We start from the raw sequence: 26,417 nt of genomic DNA, 5'->3' as shown, positions 1-26,417 counted from the left end.
AACATCCTGGAACTGTGACTTATCATGGTGTTTTAAGAATTCCATCCATGGGGCAAGGTGGCCTCGGCAAGGAAGATGAAACATGACTCTCATTACCAGTGAAATATTTAACATTGCTCAGAAAAAAAAGTGGGCCTGGTTAGAAGATGATTAATGAATCACTTTTTTCATCACCAACAAATTCAAATCCCAAACTAGAAGAGTATATTGCTACTAGGGTCACCAAAAGGCAAAAACTTCTCAAACACCTAATAACTGGGGAAGACTTAAACCTCATTATAATAACCACAAAGTGTCAGGTTGTTTGATGTCTGCTGAGATCAGCTAGAAGATCTCAAGTGTGAACAGCAATGCTATCCAAGTTAAAAGGTACCAGGGAAATTCAACTATCAATTTAAATGAAAATATTGTGGAAATTACAAAATAAATAAATAAAATATTGTGAAAATTAACTTTATAAACTTGAATCAAACATATTTAAATATTGTATTAGGCTTTACATCTATACATATTCTCTTAACTTCATTAAGCCTGTGTCTTTTAAAAGACTCTAAATTATATAAAGCATGAAAAAAGTGACTAATTAGTCTGTCAATCTCCATGCAAACCCCCCCAAATACTATTTTCTCATGTGGCTAAATGTATTAACTCCCATTTTGAATAGCTAAAACAGAATTGTTAGCCATATTAATTAAATAAGTCAGCTATTGTGATCACTGCCTTTCCTCAGTTTGAGCTCTTTCACTTGCAACTATCTCCCCCTTAACTGGAGCTAATTAGCATGTCTACCAATACAAGTAAAGTCTATTAGATCCTGTTAATTTTTTTTAATTTTTAAAATCTTCTGTTTTTTAAAATTTACTTATTTTTATTTTATTTATTATTTTTAGAGAGAGAGAGGAAAGGAGGGAGAAAGAGAGGGAGAGAAACATCAGTTTGTGGTTGCCTCTCACTTGGACCCCACTGGGGACCAGGCCTGCAACCCAGACATGTGCCCTGATTGGGAATTGAACCGGTGACCCTTTGGTTCACAGCTCAAGCTCAATCCACTGAGCTACACTAGCCAGGGCCAGATCCTGTTTAGAAACAGAATTGGTGACTATCTACAATAAGGTTCTAGGTTCTAGTCCTTTGTAAGTTTAACTGCGTTCTTCAACTCATTAGAGAATATTTTTATAATCTTAGGGTGGGGATTGGGGTGGTATCCTAACATAGCACAAAGGTCAAACATCTCAAAGGAAAAAGCGAGTATTGACTCCTTGAAAATTTAAATCTTCTGTGCAGAAAAAGAAACCATAAAAAGTAATTTTAAATCACAAATTAAAAACAACAAAGGTTAACAACTTTTATCCAAAATGGGCTCTTAAAAATTCAAGAAAATTGGATTAAAACCAATAATTAATGCACAAAATAAGAAATACAAATAACTAATAGATATATGGAAAGATGAACAATTTATCTAAAAGTCACAGAAACAATTAAAAGAGTGAGGTATCTGTTTTACCTCTTAGGTGAGGAAAAAGGAAAAGGCTGATTATTTCTAGCGTAAGTTAGCGAAGAATCTAGAACAACATGCACTATTGGTTGCAGAGCAAACTGTCACAAGACTTTTGGAGGGCGATGTGTACTAAAATGTAAAATGTACTTCTCCCTAACCCATTGATTTCATTTATGAATTTATTCTAAGGAAATAACACTATTACATAGAGGTATATCTTTTAATGTTCACTACAGCATTGTGTTTTTAAAGATTTTATTTCTTTTTAGAGAGGAGAAAGGAGGGAAAAAGAAAGGAAGAGAAACATTGATGTGAGAGAGAAACATCAATTGGTTGGTTGCCTCTCCTGACCAACCAAACTCGCAAATCAAGCCTGTGCCTGTGACCATTTGCTTTACAGGGAGACTCCCGACCAACTGAGCCACACAGGTCAGGGCTGGCATTGCTTTTACTATCTACAAGACTTAAATAATACAAATATATTTAAATTTGATATTGACTAACTCAGTACTTACATGTATCAGATGGGAAGATATCTATATTTTATGTGAAAAAATAGAAAAATAGATATGATTCTATTGTGATATATTAAATTTAAGAAGCACATTTTGTCATATTTCTTAGTAAAAATGCATCTTATAATTGATAACATCTTACATTCAATGAAATATGTTTACTTATGAATTTAATAATCTGAAAGTACTTACTCCAAATTAATATTCGTGGTGACTTGTGGAGAGTGGCTTACTAGAATGCTTTTATTTTTTACTCTGGTGTTGTTTCCATGTTTATAATGAGCTATATCTAAAATTTTACTCTATAAAAACAATAAAATTATTCCACTTGGCTATTCTAAAATATTTTTAAATCCCAGGATGAAAATACTACAGAATAGTTCATCAATGCTCCAAAATCTATTTGTTTTTTTTGGAAAAAGTTATTTTGATTTGTAATGGATGTCAAAAAAAAACAGTGATTTCTTTTGTTTTTAAGGCATTTGACCCAACTTACATGTGCATATTCTCATGAATTTTAGTGATATGAATTCCTTAACTTGGCTAAAAAGTAGACTTTATTATATTTTCTTTCATCTACAAAAAATACTCTAAAGAATAGCTTCTTTTAAAAGAGAGTGCATGCCCTGGCTGGTGTAGCTCAGTGGATTGAGTGCAAATCCACTGAGCAAAATTTTAAAGTAAAATATCAAGAAAAATTGCAACATATGTAACAGAGTCCTTTGCATACAAAGGGTTCTTACAAATAAGAAAAAATATAAGCACATCAATAGAAGAATAAAGATATGAGCTCACAAAACAAGAAAAAAGTATGACCAATAAATATATGAAAAGATGTTTTTTTCTGCCTATCCAATTGGAAAATGCTTTTTAAAGATTGATAAAAACCTAACAACCTAATTTTGGTGATAGTGTGGCGATACATTCTAATTCCATATTTAGAGTGGTATATATTGGTATACTTTTTCTGTAGCACAATCTGGAAATAGTGTTCTTCCAATAAATATTTCTTGCATATGCATATATCTGGCACTGTTGTAAATGCTGAGAACATAGTAAAGAATAAAACAAACAAGAGAGAGGACAGAAAATAACTGAACAAATAAATGAACAAAATATTTCAAAAAATAGAATGTACCTCCTGCTGAACCATTAATTTCATTTCTACCAATTTTTTCTAAGAATATAATCAAACTAGTACACCAATAGTTGTTCAAAGATGTTATTTGCAGAATCATCTATAATAGCAAAAGTGTAAACACATACATGTTCACTATTATGAGGTTGTTTAAATAAATTATGTTCTACCCATATAATGCAATATTATTGAACCCTTAATAATGATGACCTACCTTTATACATATTGGTTTGAAAGGCATTAAGTATAAATTATATAATGAAAATGCAAGCAAGAAAAAAATTGGTCTAATTAAAATGAGTGTGCATTCATCTAAAAGAAAATCTATTTAAAATGTTTTTTTCTGGATTTATGCATTTCTCTAGTGCCTAAATTTCTTATAATGAATATACATTTTGTGAAAGGAAAACCATAGTATCAATGTTTTCAAAGATACCTATGTAATATTTAAGGAGTTCACAAATCATATAACACTACTATATTTGAAATTGCCAGCCTTATGATACACCAGTCATATTTTCTTCAGATTATAACTTCCCATAAGATTATTGTCTAGATATTGTTCTATATTAAAATTTTCATTAAGTCTTTTTTGTTTAAACTTCTTTTAGGAATACCTTTTTTGTATACACATCAATTTTACATCCTTTTAGATGTAGGTGTACCTTTTTTAACAGTTTTTTTAAAAGATTTTATTTATTCATTTTTAGAGAGAGGGGAAGGGAAGGAGAAAGAGTGGGAGAGAAACATCAATGTGTGGTTGCCTCTTGCGCCCCCCCCCTACTGGGGACCTGACCTGAAAGCCAGGCATGTGCCCTGACTGGGAATCGACCCAGCATCCCTTTGGTTCACAGGCCGGCACTCAATCCACTGAGACATACCTGCCATGGTTAGACTACCTTTGTTTTGGAATGAAAATACTATATGTATAAATACTTAATTGCTCAGCAAAATACCAAACTTTAAACCACAGGCTCTGTGATTTTAGAACAGACAATTATGAAAATTAATGGTTCTGCAGAGTTCAGAAACACCAGAGGTGTCAAAAAATAACAATGAGTTTCTAAAAAGCTCTGGGAAAATGTGTGACTTGTAGCATGTGATGGCATTGAAAATGGATCAGAGTACTTATGTGTGTGTTGTGTGCATATGTACATATATGTATCCTACATATGTATGTGTAAGATTCATGTTTATGCTTACTGTGTATACTTGCATATAGGTAATCCAACCTATTAGGCATACGCTTTATTTATCTGCACCCCTAAGGCGACTCACATTTGCCTTTATGCTATCTTCAGGAAACCAGCACCAACCCATTTGCAAAGGGTTGCAGTGTCGGGTCGGCTCCACTTTCGCCATCTGCCTCGGAGATGGGCTATATCTGGCAAAGGTGCAGAGGAGAACCGCGAGGCAGGCCCCGGGAAGTAAGCAGACTATTGAGGCACTTCAGCACCACGGACACGGGCAACCTCAATCACAGTCCCTTCCGGCGGAATAGCCAGCAGAGACCGCCCTCTCCCCAGGCGCCCCGTGCCCTCCCTCCTAGTGCGTCACTATCTCGGGGCTCTCAGTTGTCACCCAGAAGTGGGCTCTCTGTCTGGCTCCTCCACAAGCCCGGCAAAAGCTGGGACGAAGATGAGGATCCGCGCAGCGCCCCCACTCGCCCCAAGGCGGAGCCTCCTTCCTGCTGGCCGTTCTATCCACACCTCCCAAAACAGACCCAACCCAGGCACGTGGCGTAGAAATTCTATAGCGCCCTGAGGTGGGTCAGGGAGGGTTCGTGTGTTCTCCCGGGGCCTGGCGGAGGCTGAGTGGACTTGCCCTGTACCTCCGGCCGCCACACTCGGCCATACCCTTGCTCTTCCTCCGCTACTCCTTGCCCTTGCGTTTTGTTGGAGAAAGATTTCTACAAACCGTTTATTCTCCATGAAAATCTCAACCCACATGGACCTGCGTTCAAGAATCATAGACATGAGACAAGAGATTAAAGGAAAATACTATTCCTTGGCCATATTTCTAAAACCAACCAGGATTCTTAAAAGGTTGTATTTGAAATCAATCCCATTACTCCATAGAGATTCACCCTCGTTTGGGTGGGCGAGAGGAAAGCGACAGCCCCTAGCCTTTATTATGGAGGCTAAGGAAGGAATTGTACACGCCACGGTGGCAGGAAACGGGGGTGCAGGGGCCGTAGCTCATGCTGACTCAACCAACACCGTGCCCAGGTTCTCCAAGAGAGGAGCGCAGGGAAGCAGGGTCCCTGAAACCTGTCAGGCGTCAAGCAGAGCCCCCAGCGAAGGGTTGTGAAGTGGGCGAGGCGCTTTGACCCCGGCCTGCCCAACCCAAAAAGAAGGACTCTTTCCCCATAAGTGCCAAAGCTAAAAGCAGGTGTGTGGGGTTCGCAGCACCCTCCTACTCCTTCCGGGTGGGGCTGCTGGGCAGGCAGGGTCAAGGTCCCAGTCCACCGCTGCTTACCGGCTCTCGGGGGCCCGGTTACCTGCGTATCACAGCGAGTAAAGCGTGCCTCGTGCTCCGGCCTGTACTGCTTGCTGCCCCGCACTTAAGTCCAACCTTCGAGCCTGCTGAGTCCTCCATGCACTACGCCAGGAAAACCGCGGCTAGGGTAGCTGATGCTGCCAGGCGGGGCAGGGAGAGGGGCGCCACGGGAGCGGGCACTGCGCCTGCGCTCTCCACTGTCCACCTCCCGATCCCCAGGCTGGTGCCCAAGTGGAAGACACCAGTGGGGAAGGGAGTGGGGAGGGGTATGGGGAGGGGGCGGTGCCCAAGGTTAGTGCCTGGACTGAGGAACTTCCCCCACCTGCGAAGTGGGATGGTCCAAGGCTCTTTACCATACGTCCTCAGACAGAACAAGTTTGAATCAGTCGCGGATCATGGGGGTGACCTGGTCTTCAGGAAGGAAGCAGCGATGCAGCTTCAGTTCATTTCCACCTGTCTGTTTGCGTTTAAAAGTTCCAAGTCAATCCCTGATATTTAAAATTGGCTGGCGTCAGTATATTGTGGTCCAGAGAGCCCTTCAGACATCCCGGAGTCCACTTGGCAATTTACCAATGAGGTCTCTGAGGGAAGGGTCTTGACACTGCCGAGCTGGGTCCTGGACTCCAGTCTCTTGGAAACAGACCTGGTCATCAAAGCAATGGACTCAAGATGGGTTAAGAGGACAGGCAGGAAGGCCATTGCCCTAAGCCGGATAAGAAAGGGTGAGGCCTGAACCAAGGTGCTAGCTGTGAGGAAAGATAGGATGTGACTGCTGGTTTATTTCTGTCCCTCCAGATCCACTCCACCCTGCTCTGTGACTCAGGGCTGACCTTTACGGACTACATAACTGTCAGCGGGCTTTCACTCGGTTTGGCCAATGGGAAACACCCGCAGGAGATCAAAGAGCAGGATAATATTCAGGACACCCACCTTCAGCCTAAGAGGGCCACTCTTAGCAGTAACTATATATGTTATCTGAAAGGCATTACTCCAATCCTGTGGCCCTTTCCTATAGTTCTCTTTTTGCTCTGTTTACCCCTCATTGCCCTCGCCCCTTTCAGCCTGAGCTGATAATGACTACCAGAAGTGTTCTTCAACTCTGTCCATACTTTTTTTTCAGATATTTTATTAATTTTTATTTTTAGAAAGAGGGAAAAGGAGGGAGAAAGAGAAGGAGAGAAACATCAATGTGTGGTTGCCTCTCACACACCCCCTACTGGGGACCTGGCTGGCAACCCAGGTTCTCGCCCTGGTTGGGAATTGAATCTTTAGTTCACAGGCCAGCACTCAATCTGCTGAGCCACACCAGCCAGGGCCTGCCCACACCTTTTTAAATTGTTGCTTCATTAAATTCTCCTCAACTATCCCCTGGATGTGCCATGCCATCTTTTTCCTACTATTCCAGTATACTATAATAGATTTCACTTCATTGAAGTTAGGAAGATTTATAAGAAAAAAAATGTGTTAAAGAAAGATGGGACTTTTAAAAGGCGATGTGTTTTCTAGAGTCATCATGACAGTTCCCTGGACAGCCATTAAGCTAGGTGGTCTCCACACTGGGGGCACCAAAGACAGTGTGAGTAGACTCAAGAATGGGGATTCAGACCACTTATAAGCAATGTGTTCACAAAAGGGCTGGGAGTCCACTGGGTCCCTCACAATAGAACTTTCAGATGACTCTTGATATGAAAAGACAATCTAGATCTTTATGCAACAAATGCTGGTACTCTCCCAACTGTAGCTGGGCTGCTTTTGAATGAGTCAATATTCTTAGGATACTTAACAAAGTCCTAGGCACTGTCTCTAAATGTATGTATTAAGGAGCTGCTGAGTGAGGCAATTGTCAATGAGTTTCCAGCCACTTCTGTAGAAAACTCAAAGAATGTTCCCAAAGAGGAAGGAAATAAAAAACAATAGAGTTAAATTGCCTGTAGCACTCATAACTACCTGGTGTGAATCCAGGACCTGACCATTTCTCTGACTTGTATAAACACCCAAACCAGTTTAACTAGTTTAATTCTTTCCCTACCCTCCCCCCCCAAAAAACACAAAACAAAACCCCAGGGCACTATCTTGGCAAAAAGTACCCAAAGGGAACCCTAGTAGTAGCTGTTTGCAAACAGAATTAATGTTCAAGCAAACACACTATTTGTACTGAATACAAATGAAACCAGAACAGAAAATTTACATGTGTTTTTTAGCTTTTCAACCTGGGAAGAAGAAAGATCCTTTGTGGTTGAGAGGGCAGCCTGGGCCTCAATTGTGTTGATCTAGATAAGGAGTAGAGGTACTGAAGCTAAAGGAACATCAGAAGGCTAGACTGATCACTAAGGCTCAGATAGATTTTATGTTTCTCTTGGAGGAAGTGGGGGAGGAAGAGAGCCAGATAAGCTTTGAAGATGGGAGTGAGAAAAACAAAGATGTAGAGTAATCTGATCACAGAAGAGAAGGTTTCTGGGAAATGTGAGAAAGCAAGACTAGGGCTTTAGCACAGCTACCATTCTGAATGACACTGAGAGATACTAAAAAACAGAGTAAAGGATTTTTAGATGTTTTGTTACATGTAATAAATGGATTTCTTCTTTTGTGCTATAATACTGAGGACTTTTTCTGCCAAGTTCCCCAAACTCAAACTGACTTAACTAAAAAATCCAAGGATAGATGTTTTCAGGTATGGCTGGATCCAGGGCACAATATCATTAGGATATGGTCACTCCCTTCCTCTTTGTTGACTTTGAAGGGTTTCCTCTCATGTAATGATTTCTTTCCATCTCCCCATCTTTCCCCAGTGTTCAATTTATATTATCCTTATAGTTAACCATTCCAGTTAAAATAGAACACTTAGTTCCAAGTAGTTTCAATAAAACCTTGGGATTATGTCTCATTAGCAAATTCTGTATCTTATACCTAGCCATATAATCTAGTCTGGGGGGCAAATAATGGAGGATGGGTCATTCTCAAAAAAAAAATCAAGGTTTTGTTGTTTTTTTTTTTTATCAGAAGAAACCATATAGTGATGGGTAGGTGATGAAAAAAGGACATGCTCATTACAGGTACATCTCAAAGAAACATTGGTTAAAATTTATATTGCTTTTGCCATGGTGGTGTGGTTCAGTTGGTTGGAGCATCATCCCATGTAGGGAACCGCTTAGCAAGGTGTGGAAATGTAGCTCAGGACCAGTGTGGAAAACCAGTGAGAAGCGAGTCGGTTCTCAGGACCACGCCCTCGAAAAAGTTCTCCCATGGGAAATCAGGCCTGCATTATATGTAGGCTGCTTTGTAACTTGTTCTTACTAAAACTCCCTCACCTGAACTCCCTGAGTTTAGGCAGCAAATGTTTACTGCATATCTTTAAAGTAACTTTCCTGAAGTCTGTGCTAATTCTCCCAAGGATTGAAGTGTAACCAGACCTGTTACTCTTATCGTTCCCTTGCATTTGCAACATTTTTTTCTTGTTAATCTGTAAGAAGTAATCAGTAACATCCCTTCCACTGTTATCTGTAAAAAGTGATTACCTAAAGCAAACCTAAGTATACTGAATGAAAAACTTCTTTGTTATATGCTATTAGAAAGCCAATAAAAGCCTGTCAAGGCAACGGTCGGGGTGCTCTCTCCTTGAGAGAGTAGCCATGCAGTCCCCTTTCCTCCACAGGACTCAGTAGTCCACGTGAATTTACCTCATCTCATCCATAACGCTGTGGACACTGTGGGCTGGTGTCTGCACCAACTCCATCCACCAAAAAAAAGGTTGTGGTTTCAATTCCTGGTGAGGGCGCATACCTAGGTTCATATTCAATCCCTAGTATGGGCGAATGTGGGAGGCAGCTGATCAATGTTTCTCACATTGATGCCTCTCTTTCTTTTTCTCTCTCTCCCTCTCTCCACCCTCTTTTCTCTCTAAAATCCTGAAATAAATAAGGCAATTTGTTATCACAAAGTGCAAGCACTTGCTTTCATCTTCAAATTGTATATGAAAGGGCACCAACAATAAGCATAACTATTTGTTCTTTTCCAATCAGTTCTTTCTGCATTACAATTTACTAATCACATTAGCTCACTTTACCACTTATTAGCTCCATGCTTTAGATTCCTTATCAGGAAAGTAGATAATAATAACCTACTATAACCTACTACATAGGACAGTTATGAGAGAAGATTGAATTAATTAATATAAGTAAAGTACTTAGGACAGTGTCAGTCACCAAGTAAACACTAAATTAATGTTTACTATTATGATTACAGGGGCCAAAGAGTAAATTCCTTTAGATATGTTAAATGAATGAAAAAAGTCTACACGGAGAATATGTCTAAACAGCATGCTGTGTAAAGAGAGTAGCTGCTAGTTCAGCTTCAGAGACCATAGGAAATGTGAATCCAATGTTGAAAGATCTATTTTTTCTTTGAGTTCTGGCCAAGATGGAGGCATGGGTAGAAAAGCTTTGCTTCCTTGCACAACCAAAAGAGGGAAAAACAACCAATTTAAAAACAAAAACAACCAAAACTGCTAGAAAGTCAAACTGCACGGGACTCCAGTAACCAAGGAGTTAAAGAAATATTCATCCAGACTGGTAGGAGGGGTGAAGATGGGCAGCTGGCTGGAGAGGACATGAGGCAAGACAGCAGACCACAGACAAGGCTGGGGGTGCTCGCTGACCAGGAAACTAAAGACTCAAAATTTCTGGCTGTAAAATCCTGTGGGGGTTGCAAAAAATGGAGGTCACTTCCAGTCTCACAGGAGAGTCCTTTGGAGAGGCCCATGAGATCCTAGAAGGTACAAAACCTCACTCATGTGGGAATTAGCACCTGAAAGGACACAATCTGCTAATGGGAAGTAAGGGAAGTGACAGAAAAGTGAGGCAAGAGTGGACTGAGCAGCATTGTTCCCTCTCTGACTCCTCTCTCACAGTGCCACAACACAGGAAGAGGGTTGCCCCATCCTGGCAATACCTAAGTCTCCACCCCTTAGAATGTAACAGGCACTCCAAGACAAAGAAATATGGCCCAAGTGAAAGAACAGATCAAAACTCCAGAAAAAAAGAACTAAACAATGAGGAGACAGACAACCTATCAGATGCAGAGTTCAAAACACTGGTAATCAGGATGCTCACAGAAATGATTGAGTTCAGTCCCAAAATGAAGGGAGAAATAAAGGTTATGCAAAGTGAAATAAAGGAAAATATACAGGGAACCAACAGTGAAAGGAAGGTAACCAGGACTCAAATCAATGATTTCTTCAGAAAGAAGAAATAAACATTCAACTAGAACAGAATGAAGAAACAATAATTCAAAAAAACGAGGAGAGACTTAGGAACCTCTGGGACAACTTTAAGTACTCCAACATTTGCATCCATAGGGGTGCCAGAGGAGAAGAAGAAGAGCAAAAAATTGAAAACTTATTTGCCCAAATAATGAAGGAAAAATTCCCCACTCTGGCGAAAAAAATAGACTTCCAGAAAGTCCAGGAAGCTCAGACAGTCCCAAAGAAATTGAACCCAAGGAAGAACACACCAAAGTACATCATAATTAAGGTACCCAAGATTGAAGATAAGGAGAGAATCTTAAAAATAGCAAGAGAAAAGGAGACAGTTACCTACAAAGGAGTTCCCATAACACTATTAGCTGATTTCTCAAAAGAAACCTTGCAGGCAAGAAGGGGCTGGAAGGAAATATTCCAAGTCATGAAAGGCAAGGATCTATATTAAAGATTACTCTAGCCAGCAAAGCTATCATTTAGAATGCAAGGGAAGACAAAGTGCTTCCCTGATAAGATCAAGTTAAAGGAGTTCATCATCACCAAGCCCTTATTATATGAATTGTTAAAGAGACTTATCTAAGAACAAGAAGATAAAAAACATGTATAGTGAAATGACAATAAACTCACAACTATAAACAACTGAACCTAAAAAACAAATACAAAAAATAAGCAAACAACCAGAACAGGAACAGAATCACAGAAATGGAGATCACAAGGAGGGTTATCAATGAAGAGGGGAAGGGAGAATATGGTGGGGTAAGGTACAGGGAATAAGAAGCATAATTGGTAGGCATAAAATAGATAGGGGAAGGTTAAGAATAGTATAGAAAATAAGCCAAAGAACTTATTGGTACAACCCATGGACATGAACTAAGGTTGGGAGTTGGGGAGTGCTGGAGGGTAGGGCAGTGCAGGATGGAGGGGATAAAGAGGAGAAAACAATTGAGACAAATGTGATAGCATGATCAATAAAATATACTTTTAAAAGATCTTTTTTTTTAGAGGAGTAGGAATCTTGATTTGTGTGTGAAATTTTCTGATTGCTAAAAATACAAATGCATTTGTGATAAAAAAAGTATAGCTCAAGAAAAAGGAATAGAAACTTTCTCAACATAATAATGGTGATATGAACACAAAGGGGGACCCAAAATACAGAATTTATTTATAAAAAGTATGTATTTATTCCTACATGTTTAAGCTTTAGTCACCTTCAAAGTACTTCCCATTTGATGCAATATACCCATTGAGATGTATTTTCCACCCCTTAAAACAGTTTTTGTACTCATTAATTTTGATGCCTTTTAGTGCTTCTCTCTCTCTTTTTTTTCTTTTTTTACCTTTTACACATTGGCAAAATGTTTCCTTTTGAGGACTTTTTCATCCAGGGAAATAAAACAAAAAGTTGAGATCGGGTGAATATTTAGGATGGGGGCACAGGAGTCATGTCATTTTTTTGTCAAAAATTGCTGAATACTCAGTGTAGTGTGGGCAGGTATGCTCGTAAATCATCCACCATGAAATGGGCAAACACATTGAAGAAGTCTTTTAAAAAATTCACTGAAGCTGAACTCAGCCTCTTACAACAATGCCATCTGGTACACTGATATAGATGGGTTTCTAGAACACTCACCTAGCAGGGGAAGCATATACTGCAGGAGGCCTCCCCTCAGAAGATAATTCTGTTTTTTTTTGGGGGGGGACCCTTATAACTCATAGTTAACATTATAGTTAATGATGAGATAATGAAAGGTTTTCCTCAAGAATAAGACAAAGATGCCTACTCTCACCACCTTTACCCAATGTAGTACTACAGGTTCTAACCAGAGAAATTAGGCAAGAAAAAGAAATAAATGGCATTCACATTGGAAAGAAAGAAGGAAAAGGATTTTTGTTTATAGATGGCATGGGTTTATATGTAAAAACAAACAAAAAACAAAAAACATTAATACTCGGCACAAAAAAAATCTACTAGAATTAATAAATGAAGTCAACAAAATTAAAGGATACAAAACCAGTACTCAAAAATCAGCTGCATTTCTATACACTAACAATGAAAAATTTTAAATGAAATTAGCCCTGGCTGCTGTGGTACAATGGATTGAGTGCTGGCCTATGAACCAAAGGATTCCTGATTCAATTCCCAGTCAGGACACATGCCTGGGTTGCAGGCCAGGTCCCCAATGGGGGACATGTAAGTGGCAACCACACATTGATGTTTCTCTCCTCCTCTTTTTCCCTCCCTTCCCCTCTATCTAAGAATAAATAAAATTTTAAAAAAATAAAAGGAAATTAAGAAAGCAATATTGTTTACAATATCATCAAGAAAATAAAATACAAAGTAATAAATTTAACCAAGGAAGTAGAAGACATATGCTGAAAACTACAAAACATGGCTGCAAGAATTTAAAAACATAAATTAATGGAAAGACATACCATGTTTATAGAGTATAAAACTTCAAATTATTAAGATGCCAATATAACCCAAAGTGACCTATAGATTCAATACAATCCCTATCAAAATCCTAATGATGTTTTTGCAGAAATAGAAAAATTGATTCTATTTGCTGGTGAATTCTACTAAATATTAAAGAACAAATATCAATTCTCCTCAAATTCTTTCAAAAAAATGAGGAGGAGATAACTCATTCTATGAAGCTAGCATTGCTCTGATACCAAAACCAGACAAAGACACTACAAGAATAAGATCAATATCCCTTACAAACATTAATGCAAAAATCAACAAAATATTAGCAAACTGAATCTAGCAGCAATTAAAAGTGTTATACACCAAGTAGAGTCAATAAGTGAAAATTGATCAATGTTAAATACCACATTAAGAGAATGAAGGGAAATAAGACAAATTACCATCTCAATAGATGCAGACAGAGTATTTGATAAAAACTAACTCTTTTGTGGTAAAAACACTCAAGAAATTAGAAGGACACTACCTGAGTATAGTAAAAGACATATGTGAAAATTCCACAGTTGACATTATATTTAATGGTGAAGGATAGAAAGCTTTCCCTGTAATTTCAGGAAGAAAATGAGGATGCCCACTTTTGCCACTTCTATTCAAAATAGTATTAGAAATTCTAGCCAGAGCAGTTTTAGGCAAGAAAAAGGAATAAAAGGCATCCAAATTGTAAGTGAAAAAGTAAAATGAACTCTGTTCACATACAACATAGGTTATCAGTGGAAAACCATGAAGATTACACACACACACACAAACTGTGTTACAATGAATAAATGAATTCAGCATAGTAGCAAGATACACAATCAACACACGGAAGTCAGCTGTGTTTCTATACATTCATAATAACAACCCCCCCCAATATTAAAGAAACAGTTCCACATGATAGCATCAAAAGAATGAAATTATGAAGAATTAACCAAAGAGGTAAATGCTGTGTGCACTGAAAACTAGAAAGCATTGCTGAAAGAAATTAAAGAGGACATAAATAAGTAGAGAGACATCCCATGTTCATGGATTGGAAGATTTACTGTTATTAAAATGTCAATACTACCCAGAGCAATTTATAGATTCAGTGCAATCCCTATCAAAATCCTAGTGATTTTTTTTCAGAAATAGAAGTATCCATCCTAAAATTCATATGGAATCACAAAGGGTTCAAGATATTTCCTCAGCCATGTAGTTGGGTTTTAGATTAGAATTATTAAAGGGAACAAGGCCAAAGAAAAATCCATTCTAAAATTCATATGGATCTTTAAGGGACCCCAAATAAACAAAACCATCTTGAAAATTAGGAACGAAGTTGGAGGTTTCATACTTCCTGATTTCAAAACTTAATGCAAAGCTACAGTAATGAAAATAGTGTGGTAGTAACATAAAGGCAGACATATAGAGAATAGAATAGAATAGAATAGAATAGAATAGAATAGAATAGAATAGAATAGAATAGAAAGAATAGAATAGAATAGAATCCATAAATAAACCTTTATATGTATTGTCAAATGATTTTTGACAAGGGTGCCGGGATCATGCAATGGAGAAGGGATGGTCTTTTCAACAAACAATGTTGGGGAAACTGTATATTCACATGCAAAAGAATAAAGTTGGACCCTAACTTTGGACCATATATTTACACAATACAAAAATTAAGTCAAAATTGATCAAAGGTATAAATGTACAAGCTAAATATACAGGAAGAAAATGTAGAGCATAAAATAAGTTCCATGACATTGGATTTGGCAATGATTTTTTGGATGTGACACCAAAGGAATAGACAACAAAAGAAAAGATAGATAAGTTGAACTTAATAAAAATTAAATGTCTTTTGTGTGTCAAAAGATAATATCAATAGAGTGAAAAGTCAACCCATGGAACGGGAAAAAAACAGAGAGACCAATAAGGAGAGTCAAACAGATAAAACAGGGAAAATTATCTTTGGCCTTATTTGATTCTCACTGGCACTATTAATCCCCATGATGTCTGGCTGTGACTGCTGCAGGATTCCCAAGCCAGGTAATTTGCCCACAGCTTTTGTCTACAAGGTCACTTGCTGCTGCTACCATGTCAGCCCTCTGGCCTTATCAGCTGCACCATCAGCTACTTTCTATATCCTTCACAATGCATGCCAGATGTTCTGGATCTCTTCCATACCATACATGTGTTGAGCAGAGTCAAAGTGTCAGCTCAGCCCTCACTCTGCCTTATCTCTATGCTACATTGCACTTTTACTCTATCTTAGTTATTTGTGTTAGTGCAGAGGCACACTGTGAGGCTTTCTTTCCCCCTTTCCAAACAGAGGGTGGACCCAAGGCCCTCATCTTTCGGCTTTCTCCTTCTATATAACAGCTTCACTGAAAGTTTGCCTAGAAGGTTAAAGTCACGGAGTCAAGCCTCCTTCCTTTCACCATCTCTTTCTTCTCCTTTCTTCACTCAAGTAGAAAAAATTGAAGTTTGAATTTTTTCTCATTAAATTATTTTTTAAGGAGTCTTAATCCTCCCTACCCTTGAGGTTAGTAGATACCTTTGACTGACTAGAGAGGCCATATAAATAGAAATGCAAAATAGAAGAGTATATTGATATGTTATTTCAAATTAAGTAAAATAGACTGATTCGGGCAATAGGGGAATATAATTGCTCATATAACTGAACAATCCAGAGTTTCAGGACAGGCTTTATCCAAATGCTGAAATAATGAGATCAGGACTCAGTTTCTCAAATACACTTCTAAATTGTTGGCTCCATTCTTTGCAGGCTTCTCCCCCCTTGTGGTTTCAAGATAACTACCAGAGGCTCTGGGACCCACAGGCATCCTTGTTTATATAAAAGGAAAAAAGAACACTTGCCCTCTCCTACTTGTTGAACCAAAGTCCTGAGCTTAGTCTTTTTGGATTTCTCTTTTTACAATCCAATCATTGTAGTGATTGGGATTGTGTTTATTAGCTGAAGAGAAACACCATATCTCATATCACATATCCCTTTTTTAAAGCAGAAGAGGAGTGGCATCAGGTTCTCTTGAAGCCCATTGACCATGGGAGTAACATTAGATTCCATTACCAAGAAAAGAGGAAATACATGTTCAGTGGCCAAAGATAGCAATGTCCACTACCTCTGATGTCTACCAGATCTGACTGGAGTTACTGCTCAAGCATTTGTTGAACAAAATAGTAAAAGAAGCAAAAACAGAAACAACTTAATCTTAGCAACTCTTCCCCACAATGTAGTTTCTTTCTTACTCCTGATTCCTGCTCTGGGAAGTTTCTTTTAAAATAACATCCTAGTGTCTGCACTTGATACACCAAAATCCTCCTATATCCTGGGAGTCCTACATCATTTCTTTCATCAGTCTCTGTCCTTGTCCTAGGACTCAGTCTGAACACTGGTCCCTTGTCAGGAGCTGTGCCCAGCACTACCTGCCATGTAGACAGGCTGCCAGTCTGTATGACCACAGCCCTTTAAAGATCATTAAAATGGTTTGTAAATCACCTTATAGCTGAATCAAAGTTTACTCTAATTTTTATCACATTATTATTACATATAATATATGTAATATATGGGTGTCTCTGCCTAGATTTGACTGTCAAAATACACACAAAAGAAAGAAGGGTTTTGCTGGGAGAAAGGTTTCATCAAGGATAGGCCCAGTGGAAGTATTGGATGTAGAGGTGGCTCACTCCAACTTCCTACCTTTGCCCATTGCTGTTTCACTTTGTCACCCCTCTGCACCCTCTCTATACACAGGGAAAGAACAACAGCCAGCCCGCTACCAAATTTCGTATATGCAGAATAAACTCTCTCTTTTTTCTCCATTAATCCTCAAAGAATTTCTCATTTTAAAACTTGAGATGTGAGGCTCATGCTAGATATTTAATATTACATGGAGTAATTATCAACATAATAAAAATTACAGCGAACTCTGCTTCAGCTGTAAGGTGGTTTATGAACCACTTTAATGATCTTTAAGATGTGCACATGCAGACTGGCAGCCTGCCCACACATCAGGTGGTGTTGGGCACAGACTCCTGACTAGGGATAGAGTTCTAATGTTAGCTCTGCTGTTGTGCAGCTATGTGACCTTGAGCAAATCAACTAACCCCTCTGGACCTACCAGCTCCTCAACTCTAAAATAGCAAGGTTAAACTTGATGTTCTCTAAGCTTTTTCTCATCTCTAGCATTCTCAGATTTTCTGAAAATCAGTTTTGTTTGTAACAGTTGATAAACAAGTTATCAGTGAAGAGTTACCTTTTCTAGAGTAGAAATGCTTGTCAAGAGATACTTGTTGAATGAGGTGAAGGAAGAGGTGTAGTGTAGACAACAGCCTGCAAAGTTATCGGGATCATACAGGATAAGATGCTGCAGTAGGTCATGACACTCCTCTCCAGTGAACCTTAGATAGCATATGTACAGCTTTAGGAGGCAAGGTAGACTGAATTGCAAGAATCCCCATGTTCTCTGACCTGGGAAGGTGTTGGATTTCCTAAGTTCAAAGGATTTTTCTTCCGAAGCTCCTCCAAGGACCTAAGCCTCTGCCCTGCCACCTCAGTTTTCTAGAGGAGGAACCTTACTAGGGTGAAGCATCCAAGGTTTTGTCCCATGATGCCTAAATTAAGATAACAAACAGAAAGCACAAAGTAACTTTCCTTCTCTCTCAAAGTTTCCCTAAAACAACTAGGAAGAAAAAAATTTTAAGAACAGAAATTCACAAGGACAAGAAGAAAAGGAGACAACGACTAAATTTTAAAAGTTAGAAAATGCAGTGGGTGGAAGGAATAAATGTTAATGGGAAAAATACAGTAAAATGAAAATTTTTTAATGAAACTTTTTTTGAAGAAAGAAAGTTAGAAAATGCCTGGATAAGTGTAACTGGCTTAGCATTTTAGTAAATTGAATCCTAAGTAAATAATGGTGAAAGATGTCAAACAATTTGATTTATACTGCAAAACCCAGTGGAGGTGGGGCTGAAGTAAGGGGTTGAGGTAAAAGCAATTGATTGGAAGCTCTTTTAAGAAACTTTGAGATCCCCAGTGCCGATCCCAATTCACACAATGGGGCTACTACCTCTACCTCACCATAGTGGGAGAATAAAGGCCTTTCCTCTGAGAATGAAGAAGAATGCTCCCTGGATAAAGAAAATCTGAGGATCTCTGCACTGAGGAAATCAGGCACAGCTGAAGATAAGGAGATCCGTATGGAAAACAGGAGGATGTGAATATTTACATATTGAATGTTGAAACTACCAGCCTTCTCCCACTCACCTCCCAAAATACTGGCAGCCAGACTTGCACCATTTAGAAGACTCCAGGTTCCTTCTCTGAGCATTCTAACCAGCACAAGATAAAGACTTCAAAATTCTGACATGGGCATTTGCAACCAATTGGCCCCGCTAGACCATTGTACAGTGAAATAAGAATTAACCATTCCTAATTTGTGCTCTCAGAGCTTCCAGTCAGCTTTTTATGCCCCATCCTTAAATGTAAACAGAGGCCAAAGATCACCACACATCTGAAGAAAGACTCAGAAATACCAAAACAAACAGATTAGATAACTTTGAGGAAAGAGGAAAAAATATATCTTTAATCACCAAAATTCTCAGATAGATGGATATTGCATCAATGAAAGAGGAAAAGGGAATATTTATACAAAAGAATATTCAGAGAACACAAAGGGAGCCTTTAAAATTTATATTGGGTTGGCCAAAAAGGTCTTTTATGGTTTTTCCACAAAAAAGACACATTTTTCATTTTCACCAATAACTTTATTGATTTGGATATTATGATTATGTTAGCTATCTCCTGCTATTGGTTTCTAGTAGGTAGAGGCCAGGGGTACTGCTAAACATCTTCCAATGCATAAAGACAGACCCACGGCAAAGAATTATTTGGCCAAAATGTCAATAGTACCAAGAAACTTCGCAAACTACTTTTGACATGTTCGATCAGTCACAGCACCTTCTTCATCGCACAAATCTCTTTTTGTGTTTCAGTTACATTTTTACCTTTCTTGAAATAATAAAGCAAAATGCACAGAAAATGTTGTATATCTTCTTCCATCTTCAATGTTAAAATGACTGTACCAGAGTTCACCAATTTTGATTTTTTAATGCATGCTGATGTGACAGCTGTCACAATACAATCTAACAAAATTCTTTTGAATGAAGTTAAAGACAACTGAGCAGTACTAGAGCCATTGTATGGAAAAAGCATAACAGACTTTTTGGCCAACCCAGTAACATGACGACTGAATTTTTTTTTAAATAAAAAGATTAAGACAGTCTCCCATTATATGGAACAAAAGGACAAAAAGATGAAGTATTGTACAGAAAAGGTAAGAAAATTAGAAGACCTTCTCAGCAAGTCCAACATCCAAATACAGTCCAAAAAGAGAGAACAGAGAAAACAGAGGGGAAGAAATAATTCAGGAGAGTATACTACATAGAGTTTGCAGACCCAAAGGGCCTACAGAGTACCCAGCATGGTACTTTAAAATAGAACCACATCAAGGCACACCTTAGTGAAATTTTAGAACCCTGGGACAAACAGAGCATCTTCATGCTTCTAGAAAGAAAATAATAAAAAACAAAACTATTTTTTAAATAAGCCACATAAAAAAATCAGAAATCAGAACTCTTGGGGTTTCCTGACAAAGCCACTCCCATGTGCTCAGTCAGAACTTTCAACCAAATTTTCAGTGGTCTATTCTTAAATGAGTCAAAGAAAAAGGCTGAAGAAAACTTGTAAATGATTATTGTAAAAGACTAGGCCCAATCTAGAAGCTGAAACAGAGATGCCCAACCTTTTGGTGTCTCTGGGCCACACTAGAAGAAGAGTTGTCTTGGGCCACATGTTAAATACGCAGACACTAACAAAAACTGATGAGCAAAAAAAAAAGGCCCATCTGTGCATAATTTTCATGATATCTGCCGTCACAGATAAGCAAAAAAGTCCTCACATAATGACCCTAATTATGCAGCAGCCCTTTTGATAATCTTTTAAAATTGTTGAGTAGGTCCCAAGTTTGTGATCACTGATATAGAAAATGTACATATTTAAGTACTACAATGTCACTGATTTTTAAAATATTTCTTTATCATAAAAGTAAAAGAAAAGAGGGCAACATAAAACTAGTGGGATGTTTGATATTGTATTTGAGAAACTAGTGCATTAATATCTGTTTTGATAGTAGTTGCAATTCTCAGTGAGTTCTCAAGCTGCTCATCAGATATTTTTGTTCTAATTTTGCTCTTAATGTGTTTCATTATTGAAAATAGTTGCTACAAAGGTAAGTGCTGCCAAATAGCAATGACATGAATAAGGTGTGATTGTGAAGCAAGGAATATTTGTCACTGTGACAAATATAAAAGTCCAATAAACAAACATGATCAAATTTTTCTTTAAGTTGAATGTGAGATTGCAGCTCTATGCATTCCGTTTGAAAATTGGCAGGTAACATATTTATGTCAACTGAAAATGGAGTCACAAATATAGCAAAATATTGATTATTTTCCCAGAAATCTTGAAATCTGTTTTCAAATTCTTGTATCAAATCGAAAAGCAAGGCTGCATGTTTTTTGCTGTTCACAGGACTGTGTTTAGCCAGTGTGCCAAAATGCATAAAATCGTTTGCCTTAATTTGAGCTTGGCATAATTTCAGTTTCATTTGGAATGCTATTATGGTTTGAACAATAGTATTGATAAGTTGGTTTTCACCTTGAAGACACATGTTTAACTCATTTAAATGAGTGGTTAAGTCCACTAAAAATGCTAAATCTGTAAGCCAATTTTCATCAAGTTCTGGCACAAACTTGTTTTTTGATACCATAAACAACTTGATAACATGTCACAAATCATAAGATCTTTTCAATATTTGGCCTCAACTTAGCCATCTTTCTTCCAAAAAGTAAATGATGTTGCTATAGTCAGCATCAATACTTTTAAGGAATTCCTGGAATTGATGATGATTCAATCCTTTGGCTCTTATGAAATTCACAGTCTTGATGATTTGCATGACGTTATCCACTTTTAAAGCTTTTGTGCATAAATTTTATTGATGTACTAAGCAATGATACTTCATCAAATGTGAGTTTTGGGCAGCAATTGCTTCGGCTTCTGTTAATTTTACAAGTCCCTCTCTTTTACCTATCCTTGTGGGGGCACCATCAGTAACTATACCAGATACGTTGACAATGGACAAAGAAAATCACTTTAACATATTTTTCACTGCTTCATATAAATCTCTTGATTTAGCTGTGTCTTTTAATGGCATTAAAGAAGCCATTTCTTCAGTGACATTATATTCATCATCAATATCTCTAATAAAAATAGCAATTGAGCCATACCTGTAACATCAGTGCTATCATCCATCGCCAAAGTATAAAATTTTAAATTAGCAGCTTTACTCTCTAAACTTCTTTTGATAGATTTTCCAGTTCCTTCAGTTCACCTGGCTATAGTCTGGTGATGAACGCTGATTTTAGAAATAGCCTCCTTTTTTCCAGGACAAATTATATCTGCCATAATTTCTCTACATACTTAATAAACTCACCATCAATAAATGGTTTTGCTTTTTTGCTATTAAATATGCTACTACATAACTAGCTTTTACAATGGAATCTGTCCAAGTTGTAACTTTTTGAAAAAATTTTTGTTGAGAAGACAGACTTTTTCCAGTTCCACTATTTTGTCCTTATGACACAATCCCTCATAAGCACTGAATTTGGCAGCATGTTTTTGCATATAATACCTTTTCAAGTTATAGTCTTTGAAAACTTGTACAAATTCCCTACAAATTAAGCAGAGTACCTTACTATTTGCCTCAACAAAAAGTACTTACCTGTCCAATTTTCATTGAACAATCTTCCTTCATCTGTAATTTTTCTTTTTGGGGGTTCTTTTTTCTTTTGAGACATTGTAGAAGACATGCTGGAATTAAAAACATAATAATATATACGAGATTTTATTTACTTTTATTATGAAAATTAATTGACAGAAAAATAGAAAGCAAGGCTTGGGCCCTTCCACAGCCCTCTTGACTGCCATTGCAGGGTGAGGCAGAGGGCCAGTTTTAAAGTGCAGTGGGCAATGTGTGAGGCACCGTTAATGTGTGGAAGTATCTTTAATATTCAAATAACAATGTTTATTTGACTTCTAAATAACATTAAATGCCTAACGTTGCAATGGTAGGTTGAAATATTATTAATAATCACTGCCTTGCTAAGTCACCACAAACTCATGTGATGCCTGATGGTGTCAATCTTATTGTCTGCATTTGAAAGTTAACACACTGGAAGCCACACATCACCGTAAAACTGGAGCCACACATGCATACAACAGCGAGAGCAGCGATATGTTTATTTTACATGACACTGTGACACATAATCACAAAAAAATCTCATAAGGTTTTAAGCAAATTTACAATTTTGTGTTGGGCTGCATTCATATCCACCCTGGGCTGTATGCTACCTGCAGGCTATGGGTTACACACCCCTAGTCTAAAATTCCTTCCCCTCTCCTCTACTCCCTGAGCAGCCACTGGGATGGAGGCAGCCAGAGCCAACCAAAGCCAACCAAAGCCATGCCTGCTCAGCCATCCTTTTACCCTTCTCTTAGGCTCCACCTCCACCACCACATCCTTTCCTATTCACCACCATCTCTCTCTCTGTCTCTCTCATGCACACATACACACAGACACACAGGCTTGATGTGAGGGTATATGTCATGCTGGTTTTCTTGATAGCAAACATTGTTAATTATGGCTCTACCCAGGAAATAGGTAAAGATCCCAAGAGCTCAGGCCTTGGCAACAAGGAGCTGCACTTGTTTGTAGAAAAAGAGTCAAAATGGATTCAATGACAAATTCTAAATTAGTATGATACTTTCCCATTTCCTTGAGGCACAGTGCTCCATTGATTGCAAGTTAAGTCATATATTGAGCCTGCTTCTCACACTGTCAGCAAGAAGTGTAATTCCTGACTGACTTCCAGCCAACATTTATAGATTTTTTTCAGTCTGTTGAGTTATAAAAGATACCCAAAGTCTTTTTCTTTTCTGAAGACCTTTAAATAAATCTTGATCTCAACAGCTATGTCAGTGAACATAATTATGCAAAACACAGGGAATAATCTGCATAGAAGCAAGAGTTGAGGTAATGAGGCTAGAAAAAATAAATCATGTATTGTATGGGAGGACTCCAAAAATCCAGAATTTATTTATAAAAAATTGTGTATTTATTTTTATATGTTTAAACTTCAGTCACCTTCAAAGTACTCTCCATCTGATGCAATATACCTATTGAGACATTTCCATTGTTCAAAAGTTTTTGAATTCATTGATTTTGATTCCTTTTAGTATATCTGCCAATTTTTGTTTTACCTTTTCCATAACAGCAAAACATTTCCCTTTGAGGACTATTCTCATCCAAGAAAACAAAACAAAACAAAAAGTTGAGATTGGGAGAATAGGGAGGGTGGGGTACATGGGTCATGCCATCTTCAATCAAAAACTAATGAACACTCAGGGCAGTGTCGCAGGTGTGCTCATAAATCATCCATCATGAGAGGAGCAAATGTGCTGAAAGAGTCTTCAGAAAAATTCACTGAAGCCACATACAGCCTCTCAAAACAAGGCTAGCTGGTACACTGACACAGTTGGGTTTCTAGAACACTCACCTAGCAGGGGAAGCCTGTACTACAAGGGGCTTAGCCTCCAGAAGATAATTCTAGGTTTTTTGGGACCCCCTTGTAAGTGTGTAAAGAAACAAAGAACAAAGGAGTGAGGACTGCAGTTCCATGTTTCAGTTTCCTCTTGTTTAATGGGTTGAAGAAAGAAAAATAACTACTCAAAAAGATGGAGAAGACAAAGATGGGGATGAGGATCCAGTTAGTGTATCAGCACAGAAATCAAAGAAAGAGAATACTTCAAGAAAGTGTGGTGGGCAGAATATGTTGGGGAGACAAAGAAGAAGGAATGTGGCAGATCCAGTCAGTGCCCCATTTATATACTCTTGGATCTTATAAGGCAGGTCTTCTGACTCCAACTGCCTAGGGATCTTTGGCTGATGTAGCCTGTTGTAATCCAGCCATGTCAAGTGAGAAATGCTGGAGAATTAATGTTTCTTTATCCTCACTCTAATGCAGCAGCCCTCAACCAATGACTAAGAAGACTTGGTGTAAAAATACCCCAGGTCCGTCACCCCTTAAGATAAATCTGAGCCCATGCTCTACACTGACTTCCATAGTTCTCCAGAAGGATTAATCTCTAGTTACTCAATTGACTTGATAGGCCACCATTTATTGGCTTCCTTCCCTTTTCTTTCCAACTTTCCTATGCCCCTGCAGGTGCTTCCTGGTAACATCTCCAAATGACTGGAATGAGAAACGACCATTGATGAAATAGCCTACAGATGCTTAAGAGACAAAGTTAGTAGAATGATAAAGGCAGAAGCCACACTGCTTGGTTCTAAGGGAAGAGCTGGATATGAGGAATTAGAGACAGAGATGGAAAACACTTTCCAGAAGTTTAGCATTTAGAGGAAGGAAAGAAATGGGGGAACTATTAATGGGGTCATGGGTTTGGTTAAAAAAAAATTTTGTTTGTACCCATCTAGGAGAGATCCAATGTGTATTTTTAGACCTTTGACTCTAGGGCTATTTATGCCTTCCTGGAAGCTCTCCTTCTCTCCATAGGTTTACCTTTCTCTCCTGTTTTTGGCTATCATCTCTTTGGCTAGCTTCTCTTCTTTGCCCAGAATTAAGTGTTTGTTTTCCTGAAGATTCAGCACTTGACCCTCTTCTCATCTCTTTCTACATCCTCTCTCTGGGTAATCTAACCCTCTCCCATGGCTTGAACTTCTACCTATACACTACTGATTGTTAAATTGTATTTTTTTAATTTTTAAAATATATTTTATCAATTATGCTATTACGGTTGTCCCATTTTCCCGCTTCATTTCCCCCCACCCTGCACACCCTCTCCCACCCACATTCCCCCCTCTTTAGTTCATGTCCATGTGTCAATAAGTTCTTTAGCTTCTACATTTCCCATACTATTCTTTCCCTCCCCCTGTCTATTTTCAATCTACCATCTATGCTACTTATTTTCTGTACCTTTTCCCCCTCTCTCCTCCTCCCACTCCCCTGTTGCTAATCCTCCATGTGATCTCCATTTCTATCATTCTGTTCCTGTTCTAGTTGTTTGCTAAGTTTCTTTTTGCTTTTGTTTTAGGTCTGATTGTTAATAATTGAGAGTTTGCTGTCATTTTACTATACATGTTTTTGATCTTCTGTTTCTTAGATAAGTCCCTTCAACATTTCATAAAATAAGGGCTTGGTGATGATGAACTCCTTTAACTTGACCTTATCTGAGAAGCACTTTATCTGCCTTCCATGCTAAATGAAAGCTTTGTTGGATAGAGCAATCTTGGATGTAGGTCCTTGCCTTTCATGACTTGGAATACTTCTTTCCAGCCCCTCCTTGCCTGCAAGGTCTCTTTTGAGAAATCAGCTGACAGTCAGATGGGAACTCCTTTGTAGGTTACTGTCTCCTTGTTTCTTGCTACTTCTAGGATTCTCTTCTTCATTTTTACTTTGGCTAATGTAATTATAATGTGCCTTGGTGTGTTCCTCCTTGGGTCCAACTTCTTAGGGACTCTCTGAGCTTCCTGGACCTCCTGGAAGTCTATTTTCTTTGCCAGATTGGGGAAGTTCTCCTTTATTATTTGTTCAAATAAGTTTTCCACTGGTTGCTTTTCCTCTTCCCCTTCTGGTACCCCTATAATTTGGATGTTGGAACATTTAAAGATGTCCTGGAGGTTCCTAAGCCTCTCCTCATTTTTTTGAATTCTTATTTCTTCATTCTTTTCTGGTTGTTTGTTTGTTTGTTTGTTTCCTTCTGGTCCACACCACTGATTTGAGTCCCAGTTTCCTTCCCATCACTATTGGTTCCCTATGCATTTTCCTTCATTTCTCTTATTGTAGCCTGCATTTGTTCATCTAATTTTCGACCAAAATCAACCAATTCTGTGAGCATCCTGATCACCAGTGCTTTGAAC

General features: G+C 38.2%; 1 protein-coding gene across 5 annotated transcripts in view; it reads right to left on the bottom strand.

Moving 5' to 3' along the window:
* SLC35G2 (solute carrier family 35 member G2) overlaps window positions 1–5,854 on the bottom strand; it is a 37,059-nt gene extending 31,205 nt beyond the window's left edge. For 3 of the 5 annotated variants that reach the window (XM_045857491.1, XM_045857494.1, XM_045857489.1), the window contains exon 1: window positions 5,630–5,854. The gene's annotated coding sequence lies outside the window, so the exon portion shown is untranslated. The remainder of the gene's footprint in view (window positions 1–5,629) is intronic. The other 2 variants (XM_045857493.1, XM_045857490.1) reach the window with 1 other exon arrangement.
* Window positions 5,855–26,417: the final 20,563 nt, after the last annotated feature.

This window comes from Phyllostomus hastatus, unplaced genomic scaffold, assembly GCF_019186645.2.
Source record: "Phyllostomus hastatus isolate PE091 unplaced genomic scaffold, TTU_PhHast_1.1 phas_scaffold_129, whole genome shotgun sequence".
Lineage (NCBI taxonomy): Eukaryota > Metazoa > Chordata > Mammalia > Chiroptera > Phyllostomidae > Phyllostomus > Phyllostomus hastatus.
Note: the sequence above shows the minus strand (reverse complement) of the source record. Positions and strands in the feature narration are given on the sequence as shown.